At 40.5% G+C, this 25,666-nt stretch overlaps 1 pseudogene; it reads left to right on the plus strand.

The window, feature by feature from the left end:
• The first annotated feature begins 3,559 nt into the window (after nucleotides 1–3,559).
• Nucleotides 3,560–23,696, plus strand: LOC129138601 (uncharacterized; annotated as a pseudogene).
• Nucleotides 23,697–25,666: the final 1,970 nt, after the last annotated feature.

Raw genomic sequence — 25,666 nt, forward strand, 5'->3', positions numbered from 1 at the left:
TTTGTTGATTTTCTGTGTAGTAGTTCTATCAGTTGCTGAGAGGGGAGGTTTTGAAGTCTCCAACTATAGTTGTGGATTTCTTTATTTCTACTTTCAGTTCCATCAGTTTTTGTTTCATATATTTTGAGATTCTGATTTTTGGTGTGCACACACTCTGGATTGCAACATTTTCCCTGAGTGATTGGTCCTTCTATAACTATATAATGACTCTCTTTGCAGTGATTTTTTTTCTCTAATGAGAAGTCTATTTTATCAGATATTTGTATAGCCACACCTGCTTTACTAAATTAATGTTTGCATATATCTTTTCCCATCCTTTTACTTGCAACTTATTTATGTCATTAAATTTACATATGTCATCAAAAAATAGTGTTGAGAAGGAAATTTAAAGCACCAAATGCTTACATTAGAAATGAGGACAGTTCTAAAAAGAATAACCTAAGTTGCTACACAAAAAAAAAATCTAGAAAAAGCATTGATGTTTTGGTAAGGAGCATATAGTTGGGTCCTGTTTTTTTTATTTACTAGTCTTTGTCTTATGATTATTGATTTACACCAATTTAATATAATTATTGACATTTTATCACTTGAATTTGGTATTTGTTTTACTTTTTTGCCTCTGGTGATTCTTATTCCTCTGTTTCTCTTTTCTTGTCTTACTGTGGCTTGCTTAGATAATGTTTGATATTTCACCTTGATTCATTTATATAGTGTTTTTGAATCTCTCTCTTCATATGGTTTTCATAGTGGTTGCTTTGTGTATTACAATATAAATATGTGCCTTATAATAGTCTACTGGTATCAACCAACTTTATTTTTCTTTAGAAATGAAACTTGTTTAATGACAGATGGCAGGAACTAGCATAGTAGGTTGTACAAGTTCAATAACTGTTTGCTGAATAATGATTATATTGAAGCTTTGGATAATAATGACACCATTCTAAACAACTTTATAACACGTTTTACCTTATACTTCCCTCAGCATTGTATGTGTCCATTGCACTGCGCCTCACTCACCCTCAGAATGAATACTACATTTAAAAATTTTTGCAGCTATGGCAAATGAAAGTTGGTCTTTCATTTTAGTGCATATTTCCTTTTAGATTTTTTAAAATTGTTAATGTTTATTTTTTATTTTGAAAAATAAGTTTCATTGTGTATATTTGATATTTACAACATGATGTAATGGAATTCACATAAATAGTAAAATGGTTACTATAGTGAAGCAAATTAACATATTGGTCATCTCACATAATTACTTTTTTTGTGACAAGAGCAGCTAAGATATACTTATTTAACAAAAATTGCTAATACAATAGAATTTTATTAACTATAGTGGTCATGTTGTACATTAGATCTCTAGACTTGTTCATTGTACATATCTGCTACTTTGTATCTTTTGACCTACATCTCTGTATTTCTTTCCCTCACCCCTACCCCCGGTAACCACTGTTTTATTTTTTATCTCTGTATATTTGACCCTTTTTGATTTTTCCTTTTAAAAAATATTCCACATACTAGTTAAATCATGCAATCTTTGTCTTTCTGTGCCTGGCTTGTTTCTTTTAACATAATATCCTCTAGGTCCATCCATGTTGTGGCAAATGGAAAGATCTCCTTTTTTAGGCTAATATTTCATTGTGTGTGTGTGTCTGTCTGTCTCTCTGTGTGTGTATCATGTTGTTGTCCTCTGTTTGTCCAGCAACAGACACTCAAGATTGTTTCTATATCTTGGGTAGTATAAATAATGTTGCAACGAACATGGTAAAAATACCATTTTACCAGATGGTGATTTCATCTCCTTTAGGTATATATTCAGAAGAGGAACTGCTAGGTCACATGCTGGTTCTATTTGTAATTTCTTTAGAAACCTCCATACTCGTTTCCATAATGGGTGCACCAATCTGCCTTTACACCAACAGTATATTAAGGTACCCTTTTCTACACATGCTCACCAACATTTGTTATCTCTTCTTTTTCTTTTTCAATTTTACTTTAGGTTATAGGATACATGTGCAGAACGTGCAGGTTTGTTACATAGGTATACATGTGCCATGGTGGTTTGCTGCACCTATCAACCTGTCATCTAGGTTTTAAGCCCCACGGGCATTAGGTATTTGTCCTAATGCTCTCCTTCCCCTTGCCCCCCACCCCCCCGACAGGCCCTGCTGTGTGATGTTCCCCTCCCTGTGTCCATATGTTTTTCTTTTATTTCTTTTTTTTATAATAGCCATCTTAATGGCCAGGAACTTATGGATAGCTAGGACTTTTCTCTGGTCTCTCCTTAGAATTCTTGCAGCCTTGAGCATGTACACCTTTCTACACTTCCAGAGACATGTGGGAGCCTATCCAGGTCCATCATGGCTATCACATTCCTTGAGTTTTCTTTAGTTTAAGGCTAGTCTGCCAGTCTGTTGCTTTCTAACCAGGATCACATCAGGTAAGCTGTGATGTTGTCTTACTCCCATTTGTTTGTCACCAAGATCACTCTGTTTCGCACAATTCTCAGGGTTGTGGGGTTTTTTTCTGCTGCACTCCAGATCAATTCAGCCACCTCTAGTAGCAAAATTGGTTTTGCAGCTTTCCTATTGTAGTAGAACTGCTGCACGGATCATTGTAGGGTGAACAGGAGGAGCTTCAGGCTAAAACACATCAGATTCTTGCTATTCTTACATGAGGTTTGGTAATTTTGTTTTTCAAAAAATAAACAATGCTCACATTGTTATATGCCCTTAATTAATTTCAGAGTCCAGAGATTCTTTTGTCAATTTTGACCAGCTTGATGGTTATTTTGGGGGAGAATATTTGCTGATCTTCTCTTTTGGCATAATCCATAGTAGTCTGTAACTGTTCTCCTTGCTGCTCCTCTTGTCCTGCTGTATTTCAACCCAGAGGAGCACACCACTTATTTTCTGTAGCACTAAAAATAAAATCCCAGACTTCTTAGAGTGGCCTACAGGTCCCAATGTTACAAGATCTCTGGGTGTCGATTTTTCTGGCCAGAAACCTCTGTGGCTGTGGCACCTTTGCCTGAGTTCTCGTCCTGTGTCCAGGAAGGAGGTATGCAGACAAGTGAAGGGTGAAGAAGAAGAGTTTTATTTAGTGTTAGAACCACTCAGAGGAATAGGTAGCTCCTCACTGCAGGCAGGTCGTCCTGTCCAGAGATTTGGCTCTCAGCAGAGAGGAGGCCCTGGAGAGGGTGGCTCCTCTCTGCAGACAAGTCATTCGGGCATCTCTGCAGGTCTCTGAAGCTCTCAGCAGAGAGGGTAGCTCATCTCTGCTGGCAGGTCGTCTCTGCAGCTCTCAGCAGAGAGGGTACTCCTCTCTGTAGCTGGTCATCCCCGCAGCTGGTCATCCCATCATTTCCAGCTATCAGCAGAGAAGGCAGGTACTCCTCTCTACAGCTGGTCATCCCCTCCCAGCATCTCTCTGCCCATTTTGTCCTCTGGCCATCCTCTGCCCTGCTCTGGCTGAGTTCAGGGCTTTCATGGACCTCAGAGGGGAGGAAGTGCCTGCTGATTAGTCCATGGGCAGCCATAGGCTGCCCAGAAGAGGGACCATGAGTCACTCACTACTCTGGTCTGCAGGACTGGCAGCCCAGCCCCCAGTCTTCAGGCCCTCCCTGGCCCAAAGGTAGGGCCTTACGGCGGGCCCACCCCCTTCCACTCAGGAATCAATCTACCTCCCGCTGCTATTCATGGCCCCAGGCTTGGCCCCACCCCCCACTCTGAGATCGGAGCAGGCACCAGGAGTGGAAAGAAGCCAGGCAGTGGGAGAAGACACCCCTGAGCCTGCAGGAACTGGGGTCCTTCCTGGGCCATCCTAGGGTACAGGCTGTAGAGACACCTGGCTCCTACGCCCACAGCCACAGCCGGGAAGGCAGATCCTGCCTGCTCGCGGCCCTCCCCCAAGAGCACAGGGAGGCTCGGATCCACAGCTGCATTTTGGGTGACTATAGCCCCACCCAGGAGGGTGGGGCTCCTGCCTGCTCCGCAGAGCAGGAGGCCTGGGTCTGCAGCTGTGGTTTAGGCGGCTGCAGCGGCAACCAGCAACCGGGGAGTGCCAGTCCCAACTCAGAAGGGGCGAGGCTCCCACAGGCTCTTTGGAGTGTGCAGCCGCAGCGGCGCCTCCCTGCTGCAGCCAGAATGATGGCAGCAGCCTCTGCCATCACTGACATGACCTCAAACTGCAACCCCTACCCAGTAAATCCACTATGCCTGGGCCCCAGGCCCCTTCTTTCTCTTTCTGCAACATAGATGCTCTTTCCTTCTCTGTTCTCTTGTACTTGCTGTTCCCTCTGCCTCAAATGCAGAACTGTCTTCTTCTCATCACTTAGATCTCACCACCTCAGAGAGGCCTTCCCTGAACACCCAACCTAAAACATACTCTCTGGTCCCATTATTCCATTTAATTTTGTTCATAGCACTAGTTTATTATCTGTGCCAACCCCCCCTTATACATGCTCCGTGAAGGCAGGGACTTTGTATTCATTGGTACCTCATACTGTGCCCAGCATGTAACAGGTGACTATTGGGCATTTTTGCATGTATAAATAAACAAAAGTAGATGTATTTCTACACCTTTACCATTCTTTGTACTGGCTATTTTCTCATTGTAAAATGTACTATAATTCATGTCCTTGAACATCTTATTACTATAAGAACTCAGTATCGGCTGGGTGTGGTGGCTCACGCCTGTAATCCCAGCACTTTGGGAGGCCAAGGTGGGTGGAGTCAGGAGTTCGAGACCAGCCTGGCCAACATAGTGAAACCCCATCTCTACTAAAAATATCTGTTGTATGTGTAGATGGGGGTGGGGGTAGCTGGAAGTGATGGGGCAAAGAGATATTTGTAAAATTTACATTTATTTGGTAGAAAATGAACTTTGCCAGAAAATGAAATTTTAAACCTCAAATTTTTCTTAATTAGAATCATACAAACCAAAAACAATGGTCTATTTGATATGTAGTAATATTATTGATAGAAGGTTACATCCAGATTTTAAAAATCTGAGGAGGCTAGGCATGGTGGCTCACACCTGTAATTCGGGAGGCTGAGGTGGGTGGATCACCTGAGGTCAGGAGTTCAAGACCAGCCTGGCCAACATGGCGAAACTATGTCTCTACTAAAAATATAAAAAATTAGCCAGGCCTGGTGGTGAGCACCTGTAATCCCAGCTACTTGGGAGGCTAAGGTGGGAGAATTGCTTGAACCCAGGAAGCAGAGGTTGCAGTGAGCCAAGATGACGCCATTGCACTCCAGTCTGGGTGACAGAGCGAGACGCTCTAAAAAAAAATATATATATATATATATATATATATATCTATATCTGAGTAAATTTGGCTTCCTGTTATGCAACCTAGGTGTGGTAGGGGCTTTCCCTTTTGACTTAAGAGGCATTGTTGACAACCACGGGATGCAATTTGAATTTCTCTTGCCCTTGGAGGCTCCTCTGTGAGGTCTTCTGTTTCAGGTAACTAGTGGAGACTCCCCCTAATAAACCAGTTGGCAGAGGACTGCCTTTCCAGTACCATCTTATTCTGAGCAGTATGTATGCCATTTGCAGGCTTATAACCATCCCTTCTCGACAGCCTCACCATTATTTCACAAGCATATACCAGATTACAATGAGGGGGGATATAAAATTCTTTAATAAAGAGTGAGAGAAAGCAAGAGTAAGTGGAAGTCACAGTCTTTTAGTAACGGTCTACTACATTTGCTATCCAGTGAAGGGGCTGCTGCAATCCAGTGAGAGAAGCATGGTCTTTTCAATATATGGCACTGGATCAATTGCATATTCATGTGGAAAATTAACCATGGCACTCAAACGGTATACAAAAAGTAACCTGATGGCCGGGCGCAGTGGCTCATGCCTGTAATCCCAGCACTTTGGGAGGCAGAGGTGGGTAGATCACTTTAGGTCAGTAGTTCAAGACCAGCCTGGTCAACATGGTGAAACCTTGTCTCTACTAAAAGTACAAAAATTGGCCAGGCATGGTGGCAGGTGCCTGTAATCCCAGCTACTCAGGAGCCTGAGGCAGGAGAATTGCTTAAACCCAGGAGGCGGAGGTTGCAGTGAGTCGAGATCGCACCACTGCACTCCAGAATGGGCTGGACTGTGTCTCAAAAGAAAAAAAAAAAAGGAACTTGAGATAGATTGTAGTAGACCTAAATGTGAAAGGTAAAACAATAACACTTCTAGGCAAAAATATCAGAAAACACCTTCATGACATTGGGTTAGGCAAAAATATCTTAAACAGGGCATAAAAAGCACCAAGTCTAGATGAAAAGATTTAATAAGTGAATTCACTACAGTTATGAACTTATTAATGAATTTTAATTAAAATACTGTGTAAAATAATATATTAGCTTAATTAGCACTAGCTACTGAAACAAACCATGCAACAGTGGTTTATTTCTCATTCACATTATATTAAAATGTGGATTAACTGTTTTCTAAGAAGTGACTCAAGAACTCAGGCTGCTTCTATCTAGTGGCTACAAGGTCACCCTGGTATTATTCAGATAGAGGGCAGGGAAAAGAGTGTGATATTCTGAATGTTTGTGTCCCCCTAAAATTTCCTTGTTGAAATCTTAGGCCCCGAGGTGATTGTATTAGGAGGCAAGGCCTTTGGAAGAATTATAGAAGAGACCCCAAAGAGCTAGCTAGATCCTTCCATCATGCCACAGCAAGAAGGTGTCACCTATGAACCAAGAAAGGCGCCCCCATCAGAGAGTGAGTCTACTGACACCTTGATCTCAGACTTCCTGCTTCCAGAACTGCGCAAAAATAAATTTCTGTTCTTTATAAGCCACCCCAGTCTATGGTACTTTGTTATAGCAGCCCAAATGAACTAAAAGAGTTTAGAAAAGGCAAACTGCATATTTAACCACCTAGGTGCAAAAGTGATTCATGTCACTTTCACTCACATTCTATAGATGAGAACTAGTCTCAGGGCCAATCCAACTGCAAAGGGATGCCAGGAAGTGCAGAGTAGTTTAGGGATACCCATAAGCACCAATAGTCTCTGCCAAGATCAGCCAATGGAAAGTGAAGTATCAAACACTGTTATTACTTTTAGTCAAAAGAATTTTGAAATGATCACATGCCAAAAATAAGTGTGAAAGGAAAAAATACACTTGAAAATGACCAGATTCCAAAAGTAAGTCTGAAAGGAAAAATAAACTTGAAATTTAGATATTCTGGGCATGTCCTGCTATTCCTGATTTACAAAGACCATTTTTCTGCCTGCCTGCTTCTTGAGACCACTTGGAGGATTTACACTGGACAGAGCAGAAAGGTACTGGTAAGAAAGAGATAAATAGATCCTAAAGACAGGAGGAAATAACAAGACAAACAAGAGCCAGCAGCACAAGCTAGACTTGGAGAAAATTTGAGAGAAATTGAGTGAAAAATGAGAGAGGTGTGGGGACATCTGCACTGTGGGTAGGCTTCTGAGAGAGAATGACATGGAAAAGGAAGTTTTAGAAAGAACTTTATGAAAGTTTGGCTTACTGTGATATCGAAATCCCCTTTAGTGCTTTCTGAGACAATATCTATAATGCTAATTATAATTGTTTTTCATATTTTTCTTGATATTTAGAATAATGTTTCTTCAAATGTGACCATGTGCCAAGACTGAGTCTTGGGGTACTTTAAATTTATAGAGGTTACATAGAAGTTCATAGTAGACGCTACCAAATGCTTGCATAAAATTCTCACTTTCAAGGAATATAGCAAAGTAGAATGTTCTGTGTACAAACCTCTTTTCCTGGAATGACTGCACCTCGTTCCTTTGAAATACAACAGTATTATGACTGTGAATGGGACTCCTATGTCTAAGAACTTAGAACTCCCATGTTATCCAATTGATACCAGCAATTGATATGTTTCAATTGCTAACCTTAATATCAAAATAAGTATGGCCACAACATTTCTCCTGGGAAGTTAATGAACAACTTGAAAGGCAGATAGAAGCACCTAGCTTTATGAGAAAGAGCAGAATCTCTGGAGTCATGGAAAACTGAGTTTCTTTCTGGGCTTATTAGTTTATCTATGTCACCTTGGTTGAACTCATTAAGATTTCTGAGTTCAAATTTCATCCTCTGTAAGATGGAAGAAATGGTATTACCTCATGGTGTTATCATGGGGGCTAAATATTTTAAATATAAAGAATTTAGCACTGTGCTTGGTGCATAACAGGTACTTGATGTACGTTAGGAGCTAGTTTCTCTTCATCCACACTCCCTAGATGCCAAAATTCAGGGAATGAGAAGATGAGTAAGACTTTGTGTAGGAGATGGATGATGAGAAGGGGGAAGCATTCCTGAGGAAAATAAAAATACAAGTAAAGAACTGAATGTGGGTAGCAAAGCAGGTCATGGCATTTGCTGAAAAGAACAAAGACTTTGTGAGGGGAAGTGCAGAAGATAAAATTGTACAGGTCTTCCCACAGACTGCCATATTCCTCATGTATTGGCCTAATGATGTCTCCAGCTTCATTTTGTACTGCAGAACTCCTTAGCTCTGAATTTCACCCACAGTGGCTCTCTCAGGTTTTTTTGTTGATGTTGTTGTTAATATTCTGTGCTTCTTCATATACCTGCCTTGCATGGGGAGGCAAGGTATTTTGCATTTGCTGTTCTCTTTATCTGGAATGCATTTCCCATCTTCACTTTTTTTACTTAGTTAACTCTTATTCATCCTTTATATGTTAACTCAAATGTCAGGCAAGTCTTCCTTAAGATCGGACCTATTATATGCTCTGAAAATAATCTGTATTTTCCCTTTGTATCACAAATCGTCATTTGAAATTATATATTACCTTGTGTGATGATTTGTCTAATGTGTATATCCCACAGTTGACCCTTTTTATTTTACTTGTCATTGTATTCCTAACAGCTAGAGCATAGAAGGACCTCAATAACTACTCTTTTTTGACTGGATGAATGAATGAGTACATGTCTTTGGGAGGGATTAAAATATAATCCTGTTAAAGTTTTACCCCTAGGCCCTCTGAATAAGAAATGACAGGTTGGTCTAGACTCCCTCATTAATATCTCCAAACATCCAGCCCCATGGCAGAAGCCCATTGCAATGTTATTTGCAGGCTGAAGATTGATGGATACCCTCCTAGTAGCCCTGGTTGTATCCTCCAGCTGTGTGCTATGTGTGAAACATGTCTCAAGAGCTAGAAGGGAATTTAGACTCCTTTCCCAAATGCTATACTCCAAGTCCTTTATGTAAAAGAATTGAAGATTCTGCTTAAATTATTGTTACCAGGATCTCTAAGTAAGAGCTCTTTCTGCTGACAAAACCAGTAAGAATGGCAATGTGCAGGTAAAGCTGGAAGCCCCTATTTCAACTCTGTTGCTGTTTTCCAGCCTATAAAGAGTTGGCTTACAGCCATTCTGTTGATTCCACAAGGCAGGCCTAGGTCTGATTTACAGAATGATGGACACTTGTAATTCACATAAGAAAAAGTTATCAGAGTTGTTTCAAGATTAAGTGGGTGACACTGAGAGACAATGAATTCTCTGTACCTGGAGATAGTCCAGAAGAGACGGGATAACCTTTTAACAGAATTATTGTACATTATATGGGGAACAAAATGAGAAAAGCTCTGGAGTTCTTTCCACTACTGCCGTTGGAAGATTCTGAGATGTGTGTTCTTTGAGTTGTCTCTCTAGTCATGGGGGATGGGTTACACTGAGTCATCTCCTCTCTCCCCTGGATTCCTTTAGCCCCAAGAGTCTTCTGGCTAGGGTTGGGGCACAGCCTGTGGCCAGGGAACATAACTGAGTTAACACCCTCACAGAGACTGAACCCATGACCTTGTCCTCATTAGCTCTGTCCTCTAATCCCCCAAGTTCACAGGCACACTTCTGATACACAGCAGTGAAATTAACTCCGGAGTTTTACACCATGCAAAGTGATGTAATCCAAAGACATCTATTTCAGCATGACAACATTATGCTCCATTTAAAAATGAAATTTTCAGGGTGATAAAAATTAAAATGATGGTTTTGAAGTATTTGAGTGAGGAATTTTCTGTCAAAGCAAGAGGAAATGTTATGCATAAGGATTTGCAGTTTCAACCATGCAGAGACATAAATATCACATATTAATAGACGTGACCTAGTTGCAATCATAGTCGGCCTCATTCTCATCTTGTCTCCCTCACATGTTTATTCTCTATTTGGATAGCTTACTCTGAAAGCTCACGGGATATCTGTGGATATGCAAAAAGAATGAGAAGTTGACAGTGTGATAATAAACAACACAGAAAATGAAGTGAGCTTAAAGAAATATTTTATTATTATTAACTTGACTTAAAATTATTGGGATTTGCTGGTTGTTGGTCCTTATTACTTTTGCTATCTCTAATTTAAAATCGTATATTAGATAAACTCCTTACATAGTTAGATTTTCAATTATACTTACCAATGGCAAATATAATACAGCCTTCACTGAACTACCTGTTGAGTTTCCTATCACTCTGTGCCCCGCTAAGGAAGAGCTGTAATAAAACTGCTTACCAATCTCTTTGAAATTTAGAGCTACACAGGAACTTAAAAAGTACCTAGCTCAGAAATTCTTCATTTTCTGGGGTTATATGAACATCTGAGAATCTGATGAAAGCCATAGGCTCTATCCTTAGCACACTACATGTAAGTATTTACACACACATATACATGCAATTTTGCATAGTTCCTGGGCTTTACAGTCCCCTCCATAAAACCTGTCCATCGAGCCCAGATTAAGAATCTGTTCCAATGCAGTTTTTTCCTTTTAAAGATAACAAAGCTGAGGATCAGGACCTATCTAAAAAGCAGAAAACTTAAAAAAGAAACTAAAGATATAAGATTTAAGAGAAGACCTTACCTGAGGAAAAAAACACTATGAATAAACTTTGAGATAGTAACCATTTTACAATCTATACGTATCTCATAACATCATGTTGTAAACCTCAAATATACACAACAAAATGTATCTACAACACAGGAAATCAAAGTAATAAAAACTCTGACATACAAAAAATAATTCTATGGAAATTAATAAGAGAATCTGAAGATTTCTAGTTCAACAAACTTGGCTCCTGGCTTTTCTAGAATCATGTGTAGGCAACAATTATTACTGTTATTGCTGTAGACTCAGTTGTTTAGTCTGAAAACATATGATCTTATGTTTTAGGGTCCCATATTTCGGCAATAAATATTTATTGAGCTCCTAAAAATAATTATATAAAAACTTCAGATAATATTATGAGTAAAATAGTTAAAAATAAATAAGTAAAATAAACTTTGAGAGTCAAGAATCATTACTAAAATGTGGGACTTGCATCTGTAAATGGAATATTTTAAGTGATATATCTAGAGAAGAACAAAGACCTTTCTACCTGCTAAATTTATTATAAGTTCTCTTACTTCACACAGTCATATATATTTTAATAAATCTACACCTGCCTTTCTGTTAGTGTTTTGAAACTGCACACATCAGTCAAATAATATTTTTTCCCATTCTAAGGAAAGCTTACAAAGGAACTGTTTCTTTTCTTGTCTGTCCGTCTGTTTGCTTGTGGAAATAAATTTAGTGTTGACCCACTAATACATAGAAAGATTCTCCTAACTCTTGCAGTTAAGCATCTTGAAATGCCAAATGAAGATTTTCACGTTGACCAAACCCTGGCCGTTTCCACATTGTCTGCTTTGGAATGGTTTCCCTTGGGTATCATTTTTTTTTTTTTTTAGAGTTAGCTTAGGAGTGTTTCCTGCAGTGACTGATATAGAACCATGTAGCTTGAGACCAAGCAGTTACTGTAAATATATCATCTGTAATTCTCTCAAATCCCATTTATCCACAGAGTCATGTGAAGACTAGAACTAAACATTGACACCCGGAAGACGCATAACCTATAGGTTTCCACAAATCTCTTTTTCCTTCAGTACAATAAATCCACCGAGCTATGATATGTTCTCTAAACCTTAAACCAAATGTTGTCATCCTGAAGGGTGAGCACAGTTCCCAGTGAGAATATTGATGCTAACAGATTGAATGCCATGGAAACTGAGAAAGACCTAATTTAAACAGAAACCATGGCTATTTATTTATTTATTTAGATCAGTCTTCTAAACTCAGAGTGAGCAAGAGTTTGAGGGCTTCTAAAAATAAGATTCATAATATTTAAAACCAGTTGTGTTTTTCTGAATGTAGGGCAATGAATACTAAATTTTCTTTGCCATTTACTTCTTCCTTGCAGTGAATCAAGAAAAGACTTCATGACTATAAAATTCTTGAGGTTGGGCTTGAAAATTTTGTAGCAATTGGCAAAAATGTGTAGAGTTCCCAATCTTCACCTGCAGAATCATATACTTGTACAGCTGAAAGTCTTCTTGGAACCAGTTCAGAGATTATTTAATCAAATCAAAGATTATTTTACTATACTACTGATAAACATGCCTGCTCACTTTTCTCCAGGGGTATGACATAGCCAGATGAATGTTGGTTTCACTTTCATTCATTTGAACAAAAGGGTGATTTGGTCCACAACATAATTAGCAAGAGTAGAATCAGTTGACTAGGGGGAAAATGGCTCAATTTTCACCTGGGGAAATGATAAATTACTAGGGGGCAATAGGCTGTGAAACCCACAGTGCCGTGGAGATGAGAGCCAAACTCCTCCTGCTACTTCATGGGGTCCATGGTAAGGCCTGGTTGCCAGTCAAAGGATAGTTCTTAGATGCCACCTACTGAGTCTCCCCACAAAAATGGACAAACAACAATCAGACTGGTGAAGAAGCAAATCTAGGCATCTTCTGGGATCTTCTGAGAGTCTTATATCGTGGCCAAGCAGTCTCCACATAGCTTAGTGTTTAACATATGAACTATGAAGCTAGACAAAGCTAGGTGTGAATCCTGAGTCTGCAACTACTTGCCATGTGACCCTGGACAAATTATTTAATATACCTGTGCTTCAGTTTACTCGTCTTTAAAATAAGATAGTGAAACCTACCTTGGAAGACTGCATTGAGAATTAAATAAAATAATATAACTGTGGCAATGAATCCTTAGTTGCCTCAAAAGTTGAGCATGTAAGCACATATCATGTTACAATGGCTGACCTGGAATAGGGAACTCAAAGTACCTATTATTTTTTCTGCTTTTTAGCACTGGGTTGCAAACTTCTTAGCAGCTAAGAACACTTAACAAATCGTGGGACACAAGTCAAAGCTCAGTAGCGGTTTTACTCACTTCCACTTCCAGGTAACAACCTTACAATAAATTACCCTTTCCCAAGCCTCAGTTTCCTCATTTATATGATGAAGGGGTTAGATCATCTCTAGGGGCCCTTTCAGCTTTGGTATTCTAGGTTCCTGTGGTTTTATATCTAGAGATATAAACATGTAGAAACATTGTGTTCTTGAGATTTTTAAAGAAGTGATAGACACAAAGATGAGGGGGAGAATTATTGGGAGTAGTGACGAGTTCAACCCTTAGGAATTCAAAGTGAAAGAGAAAAGAGTTACAGAATTCCCATAGGCTCTTCTAGGCAGGGAGTAAGGAAGCAGGTGTATGAGAGTTAATGACCTGACCTCAATCAGTTTCAGTGAAGACAAGAGATGATTGTTGGAGTGGGATATTTACCTCTCTCCCCTCCTCTCACCCACAGACATGGGAGACTCCTACAACTCATAGCCCTGGGGCCACTTGTGCCCTACTGAACATTTATAGACTAGGACCATGGACTAATGAAATCTGGCTATGGCCAGGGGTTTGTTACAGAAGAAACTGTGATCCATGCACCAGGGCCAATTTGAATGCAAATTTACCCACTGTAGGTCTTGGCATGAAGTAAGAAACAGATTTGTTTCAACCGAACAGTCTTTCTATTTGCAATCATACCACTGTGTGCTGTGATCCTATTAGTTATCACAAGCAAAGCAGCTCTGTGGGGCTGACTGCCTCCTTCCATGTGCACACACACATGCAACCTCCACGGAACACTCAGACTGGTATCATGGAGGCAGTAGGTGGCAGTCCTCTACTTTGTAACTCAGAAAGAGTTCAGGGATTGGAGGCTGTCTTCTGCTGAAGCAAAACTGTGGTCCTGAATATTTCTTGAAAAACCACTCTCTATTTTCAGGTTGATGGAAGGAATCAGATCTGCTCTTCACCAAGAGTAGGGCAGAAACCCTAGTTAATCCGCTAATGGGAGGCAACATAGTATGGTGGATAAGAGCATGGTTTCTGGAGACAAATTGCCTGAGTTTTCTTCCCAACTCTGCCATTTATCAGCTGTGTGACACTGGGCAAATTATTTAACATCACTGTGCCTCAGTTTCCTCCTAATGTAAAGTGAAAGTAATAGTAGAGCCTACCTCACAGGGTTGTTGAGAAAATCAAATGAATTAATATATATAAAGAAGTTATGACAGTGCCTAGCAGAATAAGTGCTATATAATTGTTTATTAAACAAAATAATCTTTATATGTTTGGCACTGTCTAAATTATCTCAAAGTCAATATTAATTTAGCTGTTTTTCTCCTTTATTAAAAATCTGCAGCCTACTTACAGAGCACAAGTACTAATGGCCAAAATCAGTAGAGAGGGTTTTAAATAGCTTCACATTACTTTGAAATCCAAATTATAAATCCAGAAAGATGCATCTCACATAAGACACTTGTGTTAGTTAGGGTAGGATAACTTCCAGGACAAAAAGATCCAATATATACAACTGGCTCAAACACAATAGTTTACTTCTCACTCATTAGAAGCCCACATGGATGCTCCTGTTAGGCAGACAGCTGTCTTCTAAATGGAGAATTAGGGACCCAGGCTCCTTCTACCGATGGTTCCATCATCTTCAACACGTGGCTTCCCAGGTCAATATGCTCCTCTGCAGCAGGTCAGTAAAAAGGAAAACTTTGGGACTTCTCTACATGTATGTTTTTGTGATAGGTTTAATTCATACAAATTCCCCTTCCCTTTCTCCTTGAATTCTAGTTAGGGATCAGCCATTCCAAAATAGGTCAGATGAAACAATTCCCAGCAGCACTTGTCAGTCCCATGGAGCCAGGCTTTGATGATGTGAGCCAATTCCAGCATCTCTTGGAAGCTGAGAATTTAAGCATGAACTGTTGATGTCACCCACTCTTTACTGAGTGGCAAATGGCCAAGCTCAGTAACTCCAAAAATTATCCTTTCTTGGATGGAGAGCAACAGTTTCTGATGCTTTGTGTTTCTTCTTATAAAGATTCAAAAGTAAGGCTGGAAATGAATTCAAAGCAAAGCTCTTTTCAAATCTTCACTTTGATAGATAATATGAATATAAATTGTTTAAAAGCAGAAATGAAATCTTCCAATAATGATTTTAAAATTCTCCTGGTGTGATAAGATGTGTTTCACCATTAGGTATGCTGTGGGTTTGAGGACTGATCTAGTTTGAACATAGATCAGAGGCATGGGCACATCTGAAATGTAGAGCCTTGTTCTCATGCAAAACAGAACAATGATGTGAATGTGTGTGTGTGTGTGTGTGTGTGTGTTTGCATATGTGTATGAATGTGTGTAGGTATGTATGTTTATGTGTTTGTACATATGTATATGAGTATGTATGTATATTGTGTAGGTATATGTATAGGCATGTGCCTGTATCTGTGTATGTGTATATATGTGTATATGTAAATGTGTTTATACGAGCACGTGCATCAGCATGTGTGAACATGTATTTGTGTCTGTATGTTGGCATACGTGTGTGCATGTGTGTATGCCAATGTATGCCTATGCATCTGTGTATGCATGTTTGTTGTGTGTATGTGTTTGTATGTACATATATACGTATGTATATTTTGGCATGTACGTATGTATATGTGTATACGTATGTATGTATGTATATGTTAATATGTGTGTATTTGTATATGTGTGTATTTTATGTTAGTGCATTGCATGTTTACATATGCATATGTGCATGTGTATATGTGTGTGTGCATAGGTATACATGTATTTAAATGTATTTGTAAGTTTGTATGCATGTTTCCTTGTGTATATGTGTGCACACCTGTGAATATGTGTGCAAGTATATATATATGTGTATATGCTGTGAATGTGTGTATATTTATAGGTTTGTGTTTGCTTGTATAAATGGATCTATATATTTTCATGTATAAGTATGCATGTTTTCATGTGTACTCATCTGTGTATGTGTATATGTATGTGAGCATTTATGTGTATACATATGTATATATTATATATACGTGCACACACAAACACATGGAACAAGTTTCAAAAACAATATTTCCATCTCCAACATTCAATGCATTCACATTTTTTTATTCATTGCTGTCTCATTAATGAAATATCCAGGTCATGACTGCATATTTATCATCATCTATTAATGGGTTGCAACCACAGTGTGGAAAATACTGGTAGGATATAGTAATAGCAAATGTTTGTTAAGCACTGGCTATATGCCAAGCATTTTGCATATATTATTTCATTTAACACTCATAAAAATCTGATGAGGTAGGCACTGTTATTAGTTCCACTTTATGGGTGAAACAGCAAAGTCATAAAAGGGTTGATTAACATGCCACAGCCAGAATTAACAAGTTCATCGTGGTTCCTAAGCAGAGCCAGAATTTGAAGAAAACAGTGTGGTTCCAATGCCCTAGCTCATAACCAATAGCCTACGATGTTCTGCCATCCATTTGTAAAGAGGCCTCTCTAATCCCCTTGTCTATGGTCCTTGTTAAAAGCATATTTCTCCCCCACACCTCCCTACTCTATTTTCCCACCTCCAGTGCCTGCTACAGGGGCCATAGCTGCCGGCCTCCATAACTTTGGCTACAATTACTCAAGAGAATATGGCACTGCTTTCTGAGTCGATGGGCACAGATGTCATGGAACCAGATGCAGCTGTAAGATGTAGTCATTAATCTTCAGCAAGTTTCATTACTATGATTTTTCCAGTAATAATGCTTCCCAAATCTTTGGGCCCTAGTCAATCACAGGAATTGGGAGATGGGCCCCAGCAAATCAAATTGACTGAAATTTCCTGGCATGTCTGAATGAATTATGGGCATAAATCTATGGCTTTCATCACCTTTATGAGTCTTGTTTTGACATCTACTAAATGAAGATAATAATAACTGCAACCTTTATTAAGCCCTCCTTGCTGATTTCTGTTAATTTTCATACTTGACAACTATCAACTGTTCTTTTTGTTCTTGTCTTTGTTGTTGTTGTTGTTTTGTTGTTGTTGTTGTGTGTGCATGATTGCTTTCTGCTTTTCATCTCCCTAACTAGATCATAAGCAACTCAAGGCCTAAATCATCCATCTCATTTCCTGATTGTTCCCCAGCCAGCTGAGGGAAGTGCTCTGCATACAAATGCTCCAGTGCAGCTGTGCCTCCTTTGCTCATGTACTGAGCTCCTATCCTGTGCCTGGCACTGTGCTAGAACCTGTGGATACAGAGAGCCAAAAACACATAGCCCCTGCTATTAAGGAGCCGTGATGGTTAATACTGAGTGCCAACTTGATTGGATTGAAGGATACAAAGTATTGATCCTGGGTGTGTCTGTGAGAGTGTTGCCAAAGGAGATTAACATTGGAGTTAATGGGCTGGGAAAGGCAGACCTACCCTTAATCTGGGTGGGCAAAATCTAATCAGCTGCCAGCACAGCTAGAATATAAGCAAGTAGAAAAATGTGGAAAGGGAGACTGGCCTAGCTTCCCAGCCTACATCTTTCTCCCATGCTGGTTGCTTCCTGCCCTTGAACATCAGACTCCAAATTCTTCAGTGTTGGAGCTCAGACTGGTTCTCCTTGTTTCTCAACTTGCAGACAGCCTATTGTGGGACCCTGTGATCATGTGAGTTAATACTATATATATATATATATATATATATATATATATATGTATATATATATGTGTGTATATATATATATACACATATATATATACATATATATATATATATGTATATATATATATTCCATTAGTTCTGTCTCTCTAAGAACTCTGACTAATACAGATTTTGGTACCAGGAGTGGTTCTAGACGAACAGAATATTAAGGATGGTTTTAGGGTTTTGGAGTTGGTTGCTTAATATGATTATACCCCAAAATGCAAAGGACTCTACTTCTCATAGTATGGAAAATACTGATAGTCCTTGGTGTGAACTGTTTAGAGAGTTATGCAAAATAAATGCATTTGACACTCCTGATGCATCGCTCATGAGAGGCAAGGAGTTTACTGACTCTTTTCATAATACCTTTGACCACATGTGTTCAGTGGACAACATGATGAAAGAAAATGATGAACTCAGGGATTTTATCTCCCGGCTTTAGAAGCAGATACTGAGCCTCACATCTGCTAAGATTGCCCTGAATGAGAGTCTTATCTCCTGTAGAGAAAGCACTGAAGTTGTGGAAAAGCAGACACAAGCTCTTATCATGCGAGTGGCTGACCTGCAACGAAAGGTGCATGCACAGCCTTGCCAGGTGCCTACTGTTAAAGTGAGGGCATTGATTGGAAAAGAATGGGACCATGCAACTTGGAATGGGGACATCTGGGAGGACTCTGATGAAGCTGGGGATGCTGAGTTTGTAAACTCTGATGAAACTTTTTTTTGCCAGAAGAAGCAGCTTCCCCATCCCCAGTAGTAGTAACACCCCCTCCCCGACCCATGCTGCCATCAGCTTTTCCACCTTTGTCTGAGGAGATAAACCCTGCGCTGCCTGAGGCAACAGTGATAGTGTACCCTGAGGCAGTTGCCAGGCAAAATAATGTTGATTCTCCTCAGGAGCCACCCCCAACACCCCTGTTTACTTCTAGACCTATAACTAGACTAAAGTCCAGGTGGGCCCCTAGAGGAGAGGTTGAGAGTGTGACCCATGAGGAGGCGCACTACACTAGAAAAGAACTGCTTCAGTTTTCTAATTTATATAAACAGAAATCTAGAGAACAGGTATGAGAATGGATATTAAACATGAGGGATAATGATGGAAGAAACATAGAGTTGGATCAGGCTGAATTTATTAATTTGGGCCCACTAAGTAGAGACTTTGCATTTAATGTTGCAGCTCGGGGAGTTAAAAAAGGTTCTAATAGTTCATTTGCTTGGTTAGCTGAAATGTGGATTAGAAGATGGCCCATTGTTGGTACATATACACCATGGAATACTATGCAGCCATAAAAAATGATGAGTTCATGTCCTTTGTAGGGACATGGATGAAGCTGGAAACCATCATTCTCAGCAAACTATCACAAGGACAAAAAACCAAACACTGCATGTTCTCACTCATAGGTGGGAATTGAACAGAGAGAACACTTGGACACAGGAAGGGGAACATCACACACTGGGGCCTGTTGTGGGGTCAGGGGAGGGGAGAGGGATAGCATTAGAAGATATACCTAATGTAAATGACAAGTTAATGGGTGTAGCACACCAACATGGTACATGTATACATATGTAACAAACCTGCACATTTTGCACATGTACCCTAGAACTTAAAGTATAATAATAATAAAAAAAAAAAGATGGCCCATTGTGAGTGAGCTGGAAATGCCTGATCTCCCTTGGTTTAAAGTAGAGGAAGGGATCCAAAGGCTTATAGAGATTGGGATTGTGGAGTGGATCAGTCACTTTAGATCTACTCATCTAGCTGAGGGATCCAGAAGTTACACCCTTGACCAATACCTTGTGAAATAGATTTGTGAGGGCAGCACCTGCATCTTTGAAGAGCCCTGTAATTGCTCTTCTCTGTATGTCAGATCTAACAGTGGGAACCACAGTCACTCAACTAAAAAATTTAAATACAATGGGAATAATTGGATCCTGAGGTGGCAGGGGCCAAGTGACGGCACTCAACTGTCAAAGGCAAGGTGGCCATAGCAACCGTAATGGACAGCAGAGACAAAGCAGCAATCAGAATAGTTTGACTCATGTAGAGAGGTCTGGCATTGGCTAATTAATCACAGTGTTCCTAGAAGTGAAATTGATAGGAAGCCTACTGCATTTCTACTTAATTTATACAAGCAGAAAACTTCTAGGTTGAATGGATACAAGACTAATTTTAATTATAAAAACAGAGAATCACGGCCCCTCAATCAATTTCCAGACTTGACCCACTTTACAGACCCAGAACCCCTTGAATGAAGGGGAGGCTGGGTCCCCTTGAGGAAGAACCTCACTACACTACTGACAATTTATGCAGTGAATCTTTCTCCCATCCTTCCCCAAGGAGACTACTGGCCTTTTACCAAGGTAACTGTGCATTGGGGAAAGGGAAATGATCAGACATTTTGGGGACTACTGGTCACTGGCTCTTTGCTGACGTTGATTCCAGGGGACCCAAAACATCATGTGGTCCTCCAGTTAAAGTAGGGGCTATGGAGATCAGGTAATTAATGAAGTTTTAGCTCAGGTCTGACTTATAGTGGCTCCAGTGTGTCCCCAGACTCATTCTGTGGTCATTTCCCCAGTGCCAGAATGCATAATTGGCATAGACATACTTAGCAGCTGGTAGAACCCCCATATTGGCTCCTTGACTGGTAGGGTGAGGGCTAATTATGGTGAGAAAAGCCAAATGGAAGCCATTACAGCTGCCTCTACCTAGAAAAATAGTAAATCAAAAACAGCATCGCATCCCTGGAGGGATTGTGGAGATTAGTGCCATCACCAAGGACTTGAAAGACACAGGGGTGGTGATTCCCACCACATCCCCGTTCAACTCTCCCATTTGGTCTGTGCAGAAGACAGATGGATGTTGGAGAATGACAGTGGATTATTGTAAGCTTACCCAAGTGATGACTCCAATTGCAGCTGTTGTACCAGATGTGGTTTCATTGCTTAAGCAAATTAACACATATCCTGGTACCTGGTATGCAGCCATTGACTTAGCAAATGCCTTTTTTTTCATTTCTGTCCATAAGGCCTACCAGAAGCAATTTGCCTTCAGCTGGAAAGGCCAGCAATATACTTTTACTGTCCTACCTCAGGGGTATATTAACTCTCCGGCTCTGTGTCATAATCTTATTAAGAGAGACCTTGATCACTTTTTGCTTCTGCAAGATATCACACTGGTCCATTACATTGATGACATTATGCTGACTGGATCCAGTGAGCAAGAAATACCAAACACACTGGACTTATCAGTGAGACATTTGCATGCCAGAGGATGGGAAATAAATCTGACTCAAATTCAGAGACCTTCTACCTCAGTAAAATTTCTAGGAGTCCAGTGGTGTGGGGCCTGTCGAGATATTCCTCTAAGGTGAAGGATAAGTTGCTGCATTTGGCCCCTCCTACAACCAAGAAAGAGGCCCAACACCTAGTGGGCCTATTTGGATTTTGGAGGGAACACATTCCTCATTTGGGTGTGTTACTCCAGCCCATGTATCAAGTGACCCGAAAGGCTGCCAGTTTTGAGTGGGGTCTGGAACAGGAGAAGGCTCTGCAACAGGTCCAGGCTGCTGTGCAAGCTGCTCTGCCATTTGGGCCATATGACTCGGCAGATCCAACGATGCTTGAGATGTCAGTGGCAGATAGGGTTGCTGTTTGGAGCCTTTGGCAGGCCCCCATAGGTGAATCACAATGGAGGCCTCTAGGACTTTGGAGCAAGGCCCTTCCATTTTCTGCAGATAACTACTCTCCTTTTGAGAGACGGCTCTTGGCCTGTTACTGGGCTTTGATGGAAACTGAAGGTTTGACTATGGGTCATCAAGTCACCATGCAACCTGAACTGCCTATCATGAACTGGGTGCTTTCTGACCCATCTAGACATAAAGTGGGTCATGCACAACAGCATTCCATCATCAAATTGAAGTGGTATATATGTGATCAGGCTCGAGCAGTTCCTGAAGGCACTTGTTTAACTAAACAAGGAAGTGGCTCAAATGCCCATGGTCTCCACTCCTGCCACCCCGCCTTCTCTCTCCCAGCCTACACCAATGGCCTCGTGGAGAGTTCCTTATGATCAGTTGACAGAGGAAGAGAAGACTAGGGCCTGGTTCACAGATGGTTCTGCATGATATGCAGGCACCACCCGAAAGTGGACAGCTGCAGCACTACAACCCCTTTCTGGGATATCCCTGAAGGATAGCGGTGAAGGGAAATCTTCCCAGTGGACAGAACTTCAAGCAGTGCACCTGGTTGTGCACTTTGCATGGAAGGAGAAATGGCCAGGTGTGTGATTATATACTGATTAATGGGCATAGCCAATGGTTTGGCTGGATGGTCAGGAACTTGGAAGAAGCATGATTGGAAAACTGGTGACAACAAAATCTGGGGAAGAGGTATATGGATGGACTGCTCTGAGTGGTCAAAAACTGTGAAGATATTTGTATCCCATGTGAGTGCTCACCAACGAGTGATGTCAGCAGAGGAGGATTTTAATAATCAAGTGGACAGGATGACCCGTTCTGTGGACACCACTCAGCCTCTTTCCTCAGCCACCCCTGTCATCGCCCAATAGGCCCATGAACCAAGTGGCCATGGTGGCAGGGATGGAGGTTACGCATGGGCTCAGGAACATGAACTTTCATTCACCAAGGCTGACCTGGCTACGGGCATTGTTGAGTGCCCAATTTGCCAGCAGCAGAGACCAACACTGAGCCCTCGATATGGCACCATTCCTCAGGGTGATCAGCCAGCTACCTGGTAGCAGGTTGACTATATCAGAGCTCTTTCATCATGGAAAGGGCAGACATTTATCCTCACTGGAATAAACACTTACTCCATATATGGGTTTGCCTATCCTGCACACAATGCTTCTGCCAAGACTACCATCCGTGGACTCACAGAATGCCTTATCCACCATCATGGTATTCCACACAGCATGTCTCTGACTAAGGCACTCACTTTACGGCCAAAGATGTGTGAAAGTGAGCCCATGCTCATGGAATTCACTGGTCTTACCATGTTCACCATCATCCTAAAGCAGCTGGACTGACAGAATGGTGGAATGGCCTTTTGAAGTCACAATTACAATGTCAACTAGGTGACAATACTTTGCAGGGCTAGGGCAAAGTTCTCCAGAAACCATGTATGCTCTGAATCAGCATCCAATATATGGTACTGTTTCTCCCATAGCCAGAATTCACAGGCCCAGGAATCAAGGGGTGGAAGTGGAAGTGGCACCACTCACCATCACCCGTAGTGATACACTAGCAAAATTTTTGCTTCCTGTTCCCACGACATTCCGTTCTGCTAACCTAGAAGTCTTACTTCTAGAGGGAGGAACACTGCCACCAGGAGACCCAACAACAATTCCATTAAACTGGAAGTTAAGATTGCCACGTGGACACTTTGGGCTCCCCCTACCTTTAAGTCAACAAGCTAAGAAGGGAGTTTCAGTGTTGGCTGGGGTGACTGACCTGGACTATCAAGATGAATTCAGTCTACTACTCCACAACAGAGGTAAGGAAGAGTATGCATGGAATACAGGAGATCCATTAGGGCATCTCTTCCTCTGTGATTAAGGTCAATGGGAAACTGTAACAGCCCAATACAGGCAGGACTACAAATGACCCAGACCCTTCAGGAATGAAGGTTTGGGTCACTCCACTAGGAGAAAAACCACAACCTGCTGAGGTGCTTGCTGAAGGTAAAGGGAATACAGAATGAGTAGTAGAAGAAAGTACTCATCAATACCAGCTATGACCACGTGACCAGCTGCAGAAACGAGGACTGTAATTGTCATGAGTATTTCCTCCATCTTTTGCTAAAACCATGTTTGTGCATGCATACACTTGTACTAAGAAGATATCTTCATTTTATTTTCTTTCTCCTTTATCATGTGACATAAGATTTATTGACTTCACATCAGTATTTAAGTATTGTTAACTTTATGTATAGTATTTGGGTTGGGGATTGGTGGATTTCCGGTTATATGAAGGATAGTTGTATTATGTTAGGCATAATTATGGCCTTCTTATTGTCCTTATTTGAAGATTATGTATGATCTCAGGAGATGTGTATGGGTTCAAGGTGACAAGCAGTGCACTCCTGAGGTAGGAGAATCACTTGAACCTGGGAGGCAAAGGTTGCAGTGAGCCAAGATTATGCCCTTGCACTCTGGGCAACAGAGCAAGACTCTGTCTCAAAAAAAAAAAAAAAAAAAAAAAGCGGTTGGAAACTTCTAAGAAGGAGGGTGACATGACCTGATTTACATTTATAAAGGATCATTCAGGCTGCTATTGTAGAAAAAAAATGGATTGTAGGCACAAGAGTGACCATGTAGAGTGACCAGAGAGACGACCAGTTAGGAGGCTATTGGCTGTGGTCCAGGTTAGAGGTTATATGTACAAAAATTGTATGAGTATATACAACATACATACATATAATCACATTCTGTATATGTTTTCAAGATGGGGACAATTTGGTTTTCTTTGTGAGAGTAAGAATTGAAGAAAAGAGACATATGCTATCCCAAAAGAACATAATATCACTGAACTTTGAGTGAATCATGGCAATTAACCATCAGACTAAACAGTTCTGAAGTGGTTTAGAAAGAAAGTCCTGAAGCAATCAGGCTTGAGGAGGGGATATTAAGATAGAGGTATGATCATGTTCTACAATGATATTTGATGATGCTGAGGATGATGGTGATAATGATGATAATGGATAGAGTTTGTAAATAGTGAGGTAATGATCTGGCAGTGGCTTACTGGAAAAAGCTACCCCTCATGTGAGAAAATGAAGAACATGAAGAATATGGTGAATACTCTCAATCCTGCCCAAACCTCAATTACTAAGAGTAAGATCATACCCATTCTCATTATTTTTTAAGCATGGAGCCATAGAGCTGGTAAGTCTTCTTACAGTGTAGGACAGCTAAAATTAACAACAACAACAAAATTCTTGTTTTTAAGCTTCTTACACTTTCCTAGCATGTGTGGTATTGTACTGCTGCCAGTTCAAAGATTTTGATACTTAGCAATTGCCTTTAGATTTGAAAGGTTCATTCATCAAAGAAGGTTTAATCCCAGCTGTGAGCCAACACTAAATTGAGTATTGTATAACATGCTTTATACGCTTAAACAAGCACATGAGATCCTGGTCCCAAGATTAAAGATGAAGATGCAGGGCTAGCTGTGTATTCAAGAGCCCTGGGCAAGGCTAATTATGGCCTATTTTCACCTGGTCAGAAAGAGAAACATTTTGCTGGATTCAGGGTTCTAAGGACACAGGACAAAGAAAACAAAGAGCTCCACACTGGCTCTTTGAATATCTTGAAATCATTATTTTAACAAAAATTATTTAGTGGACTTGAGCTTGGTGAATGGCACATACTGATGGGATTGGGGCAATTCCCTTCAGAGGGGTCATGCCCAAGCCCAATAGCACACTTAATTTACCAAGCCACTAGCAAACATCAGTAGAAGAATAAGGAAGACAGGAAGAAAAACTTGCAGCAGCAAAAAAAAAAAAAAAAAAAAAATGCTCTTAAAGTGTGTAATATATGTTGTATAATATTCATTTTAGCATTGGCTCACAGCTGAGATAAAACCTTGACTAATGAATGAATCTTCTTTCTTAACTTTCTATAGATGCTTGCCCCATTGTCAAAAGTCTGTATGTTGGGAGACTGCTCTTTGAAAATATGGAAAAGTGGGTTGGTACTTGAAAGTAAAGCATGTATTCTTAACAGAACCTAAAGAATT

This window comes from Pan troglodytes, chromosome X, assembly GCF_028858775.2.
Source record: "Pan troglodytes isolate AG18354 chromosome X, NHGRI_mPanTro3-v2.0_pri, whole genome shotgun sequence".
NCBI lineage: Eukaryota > Metazoa > Chordata > Mammalia > Primates > Hominidae > Pan > Pan troglodytes.